We start from the raw sequence: 6061 nt of genomic DNA on the forward strand, positions 1-6061 counted from the left end.
ATCCATAGATTACGTGAGCAGTATTTATATCTTAATGATAGCAGGTCTTTCAGTTCATGGACATGGGATGATTTTCCATTTATTGGTGTTGTCTTTAATTTCTTCCATCGGTGTTTTGTAGTTTTTAGTATACAAGTATTTCACTTCATTTGTTAAGTCTCCTCCTAAATATTTTATAGTTTTTGATGCCATCAAAAACATGATTGTTTTGTTAATTTCCTTCTTGTATTGTTTGTTGCTAGTGAATAGAAATACAACTGATTTCTTTTAATTTTTATTTTCTTAACAACACTGTTAAGTTAGTTTATTACTTCTAACAGGTTTTTGTGTGTGGGGGTGGATTCTTTAGGGTTATCTACATATAAGATTATGTCATCTGAGAAGAGAGGTAACTTTCCTTTTTTCTTTGCAATCTAAATACCTTTTACTTATTTTTCTTACCCAATTGCTCAAGCTAGAACTTCCAGTACTCTGATGAATAGCTGTGGCAAAAGTAGGCTTCTTTGCCTTGTTCCCAATGTAGAGGAAAGCTTTCAGTGTTTCACCATTGAATGTGATGTTAACTGTGAGTTTTTCATATCTGGCTGTCTTAGTTCAGCCTCTATAACAAACACTATAGCCTGGGTGGCTCAAGCAGCAAGCATTTATTTCTCACAGTTCTTGAGATCCAAGTCCAAGATAAAGGAGCCAGCAGATTTGGAACTGTTGAGGGCTTGTTTCCTGGCTTGTGTATCCTCTGTATTTCCCATGGCCAAGAGAGAGAAAATCATCTCTCATGTCTTTTCTTATGAGGCCACCAGTCCCATTCATTACGACTCCACCCTCATGACCTAATTACCTCCCAGAGTCCCCACCTCCAAATGCCATCATGTTGGAGATTAGGACTTCAACATGAGTTTCGGTGAAACACACACATTCAGTCCATATAAATGGCCTTTATTACATTGAGGTAGTTTCCTTCTGGTTCTAGTTTGTTGAAAGTTTTTATTATGCAGGTGCATTGAATTTTGTCAAATGATGTTTCTGCATCAGGTGAGATGATCATATGGCTTTTTTCCTTCATTCTGTTATTGTGGCATACTACATTGATTTTCATATGTTGAACCATCCTTGCATTCTGGGGATAAATCTCACTTGGTCATGATACATAATCATTTTTATATGCTGTTCAATTCAATTTGCAAGTATTTTACTGAGGATGTTTTCATCAGAATTTATAAGGGATATTGGTGTGTAGTTTTCTTGTCCTATCTTTGTCTGACTTTGCTATCAGGATAATGCTGACCTTATAGAATGAGTTAGGAAGTATTCTTTTCACTTCATTTTTTTTGGAAAAGTTTGGGAAAGATTTGTGTTAGTCCCAGGAGAGCCTCTCGGGTCTCAGTGTGTGCTGGGAGCCTAGTCACAATGCCTTGCAGTCAAGGGTGTGGACACCCAGGCAGCTGCCTGGCTGTGTGACCCTGAGCAAGGCCTCACTGTGCCTGATTCCTCAACTGTAAACAGAGAGGAATGGTACCCCCTGCCCTGAAGTGGAGAGAAGAATGGTACCCATTGCCCTGGAGTGAGGAGAGGACCAAATGAGGACAGGGGAGGCAGCAAGGATGCTGCCTGTGCCATCAGCTGGCAACATTTCACGGTGTCCACAGTAGCCCTTGAGGACAGAGGGACCCAGGGCCCAGAGGGCACTGAATCTGCACATGGTCACTTGGCTGCTGGTTCCTCACTGGGCACATCCAGACCCGTCTGCCTTCAGAATCCTGCATTTCTGCCTTGCCACATAGGAAAGCCAAGAAGGGGAGGTGGGTTGGAGTAGGTCATGGGGCCCACTGAGCCTTGGGTATCCTGGCAACTGCCTCTTATTTTCCTTGTTCCTCTTGGAGCCTGTCTGGGGAGGCCAGGGCTGTGTCCATGGAGAATCAGCACAAATGTGCCTGAAGGAAGTAGTTTCAGGAAGCAGGAGGCTCCAGGGCCTGCCCACCCAGGCTGACACCCCTGTACCTTGTGGGCCACAGCCAGGGAATCCCAGAGCCTGAGTATGGGGGGGTGGTCCGAAGACCTCTTTTGTCTCCCCCTCCACACACACACACCCACACACCCACACACACACACACCCACACACCCACACACAGGCACACCCACAAGCCTCCCTTCTTCATGGTGGAGCCTCTCTACTGCCCAGTAGCCCGCCCTCTTCTCCCAGCTCTCCAGGCCCCAGAGCACTTGTCCTCAGAGGGGCCGCAGCTCCCAGGTGGGAGTGTGACGTGTCTCTGTCCTGCCTGGGCCACCAACCTATTGAAACTGGTGTTATCTTAAGGACAGCCAGTGCCTCTTGACTCTGACAGGCTGCCCCAGGGTGAACAAGTTTTTAAAGGTGGCAGGTCCCACCCGGCCAGTAGACAGGCTGAGAACAAAGAGGGACCCGAGCACTAGCTAGGGAGAGCCCTCCCCTCCCTCCGGGGCTGTGGCACTTCATGGGCGGGGCGCTGGGCCCTTGATCACAGCCCATCCCGCCCTGTGCCCCGTCTGATGCAGTAGAGTCAGTGAGTTGTTACTGGCCTGGTGCAGGCCATTCAGAGCACAGTGCCGGGGCTGGGCACAGGGCGTGTATGACAGAAGAGCCACGTGGGGTCTCAGAAGGAGGCTGTCAAGTCCAGGCTCAGGTTCCATGGGCCCAGAGGCTGTGATGTGAAGGACAGTGCTTCATGGAGTTTGGGGCAGGTTTCCAGCAGAGGGTGTGGGCCAGCAGGGCAGGTGCAGAGAGGAGAAGGCAGGGCCCTGCCCTCAAGGAGGCCCAGAGCCAAGCCTACTGGCTTCGGGGCCCAGGAATAGTGCCATCATGGTGCCCCTGTCTGTGTCCCTGCAGTGTGGTCTCAGCATGGACCCCCACCCTGTGGCCAGACCATTGCCCTGGGATGTTCAGCAGGCCTGGGTCAGCTTCTGCCTGGCTCAGCATGGCCATTCCGCACCTAGAGGCTGACCACAGGACTAACTGGATCCCATGTGGCCACAGACCCTGCTCACATAGCACTGGCCTCTTGAGCTGGTGGTTAATCCCGCCTTCCTTAACCCCCAGAGGACCCCCAAAACAGGTGCTTGGTATAAATGGAACTCGCCTTCCGGTGAAGGCACTGGTGACCTGAGGCCACCTGCTGGCCTCTCTTTGCCCTCTGTCCCCGTGGGCCCCAGAGAGTCTGGGAGCATGCTCCTCCTCTGGCTCCAGCCCCCCAGGCCTGAACGCCGTCCACACCAGCCCCCTGCTTTTGCCAAACATCCCCCAAGGCTGTGGCCCCGGAAAGCGCCCCTCAGGACCATGGTCTGCTGCTGCTCTCCCTCCAGCTTCGGAGGTCCCCTCCCCTCCCCTCCTGGGGTACGAGGAACGGTGGTTTCTGGGAAATCTGGAGCCACCCCAGTGTTCGAAAGGAAAGTGCCCAGCAGCTGGCGGCAGCCACCACCACCCTTCAGACTAGCTTTACTCATGGCTTTAGCGAGTGACATCATGCTTCATTCCAGGCCTCAAAGCCTTAGCCATTCCCAGGCCTTGCTCTGCCCAGGCCCAGGCTGGCCCTCGGGCAGGTTAATGGGGAGCCAGGCCAGAAGAGGAGAAAAGCATCATATTGTGTGACACGCCTGTGGCTCAGAGCGGGCTGTGCCTGGGAGCGGTGTGCTTCCACGGGAGACGGGGTGTGCGGGTGGGGCACTGGAGTGCCTGGCTAGTGTGGGTCCCCCTGTGTGCAGAGCAAGGCCTGGCCTTTGGGAGGGAGGCCCGGAGTGGAGGGGCAGAGCAGGGACCAGCTCCACCGGGCCCGTGGGTGGAACCACACAGGCTGCGGGCAGGTGGGGGCCGCAGCCACGCCAAGGACCCCAGACCCAGGGTGGTCTCCAGGGCCCTTTTGCAGTAGGAGTGGCAACAGAGTTGGAGAGGCGGCCAAGTGGGAGGCCTGCCTGGGCTCGCCCTGCCCGCTGCCCTCCCCCATACCCCATGTCTCAGGTGCCCTCCTGTGAGTCGAGCCGCCTTTTCCAGCAGGAGCCCGTCAGCTGATAGCACCCCCGCCTGCCCTTCCTGCTGCCCTTGTTCCTCTGCCCACCCCGTGGCCTTGTGAGTCATGCCCTCTCCCCTCCGCCCCTTCCCCCTGTGCCATTTGCCCTGGCCTGTGGCACACTGAATGCCCTCGATCTGGAGCCTCTGCACGGGGCACTGACCTCCCTGCTTCCCGCAGCCTTTGCTGGGCTGTCCCTGCCCACTCACATGCCCGCATGCCACGGCCTCCCTGTGAGCCTGGCCGCCCTCCCCAATGCAGGGGTGGGTCCTCCACCACCCTGCACATCCTCGCCGGGATGCCTGGCTGGTCCCTTCCAGCTCCTGGGAAGTGAGGTCCCAGAGCGCCGGGGTGAGGAGCACCGTCTTCTCCAGTACGTGTCTCGCCCCAGGTTGTTCTGTGTCCAGACTGGTGTGGGCATCCCTGCCCTGAGAAAGTGTTGGGTAGATAGCTGGGCCTGGAGCACAGGGCCCACCTCACCTCATCAGGAGCCCAGCCACAGTTAGAGCCGCTCCAGGCCAAGATCCTGCCAGGCATGGGCACCATGGAAGGGCACACATGGTGTGAGCAGGCCCAGAGTGCCTGGCATGGACCCTCTGGGCACTCCTCTCCCCAGACCTTCACCAGGTGGTCTCTGTGGCACTGGGAGGGCCTAGAGCTGGGCAGGGCCAGGAATCCCTGGCACTCTCTGGGCCCAGCCCCCTGGCCTCAATTCAGCCTCCTCACTGTTGCCCTGTGCCACCTCCCCTGCCGGCTCCATCCAGGCCCCTCTTCTGGCATCCAGGGGCCTTCTCCTGAGCCAGACCCTTCCCCACACAGCCACCCTGGGATGGAGGAGCTTGTCAGGGTCTCCCCTGGATGGGCCTCGAGAAGAGTGTGCATTCAGAGGAGCCTGCCAGCCCTGAGCAGGGAGGGTGTGGGACGGAAGGAACAGAGGGCAAGAAGCACCTATGGGGAAGTGTGTGTAGGCTCTTGGGGAAGAGCCTGTGGAGAGACGCCTGGCAGGCTACAGGGCCAGCGCCCCTGCACAGCTGTTAGCCACGTCCTTGCTGCGTTGCCTCCGTGAGGTCTGTCCAGGGCCTCCCCGTGGAAGGAGGAGGGGCCAAGTGACGGAAAGCAGCAGGACTGGTATGAAGCAGCAAGAGCCCCAGGCTGGAGAAGCCATGCCAGGTGAGGCACACAGCCTGTGCCTGGGCTCCCTCGAGCTCCACCTTGCCCAGGCAGAGCGTCAGCCTGTGGAGGGCCAGGTCCTGCAGCCAGGGGCTCTCCCTCAGGGGCTCTCCCTCAGGCCTGCTGAGCCCATTTAGAAGCCAGCTGCTCCCGCTGACGCACCTGCTGAGCTCACCCAGTGCCTGGGGCCCTCCCTGCCGGAGGTCTAGCGCCCAGGAGACACAGTGAGGATCCAGACTGAGGAGACCACTGCTTCCTCCTGCCGCTCCGGTGCCATGGCCACCCCAAACCTCCAGGACTCACATCTCACTGAGCGCAAACCCATAGCCCTAACTATGGGGTGCTCTGGACCCAGGGCAAGGGCAGTGGGCAAGAAAAGTAGCCCTCCCCCATGCCAGGACTCCGGCTGTCTGAGAGGGTGTGTGAAGCCCCCAACCTGGTAATGCCTTCCCGGGGTGCTCGGTAAAGACAAGAAGGACAGACAAGGGGACTCTACTGGGAGTTAGGTCCCTAGTTCCTCCTTGTTTTATTGTGTCAGCTGAGATCCCCAGTATGTGCAGAATTGCCTCAGACAGAGCAGACATCTTTGTCCTATTCGTGATCTTAAAGGGAATGCATCTGACTCTTCCTCATGGGGACCGTGTCTGCTCTAGGTTTTGGGGATACTTTATCAAATTAAGGAATTTTTTTTTCTTTGAGATAGTTTCATCCTTTTGCCCAGGCTGGAGTGCAGTGGCGTGATCTGCATTCACTGCAACCTCCACCTCCTGGGTTCAAGCGATTCTTGTGCCTCAACCTCTTTATAGGTGTGTGCCACCATGCATGGATTTTTTTTTTTTTTTTTTTGTATTTTT

The sequence above is a fragment of the Papio anubis genome, chromosome 10, assembly GCF_008728515.1.
Source record: "Papio anubis isolate 15944 chromosome 10, Panubis1.0, whole genome shotgun sequence".
Lineage (NCBI taxonomy): Eukaryota > Metazoa > Chordata > Mammalia > Primates > Cercopithecidae > Papio > Papio anubis.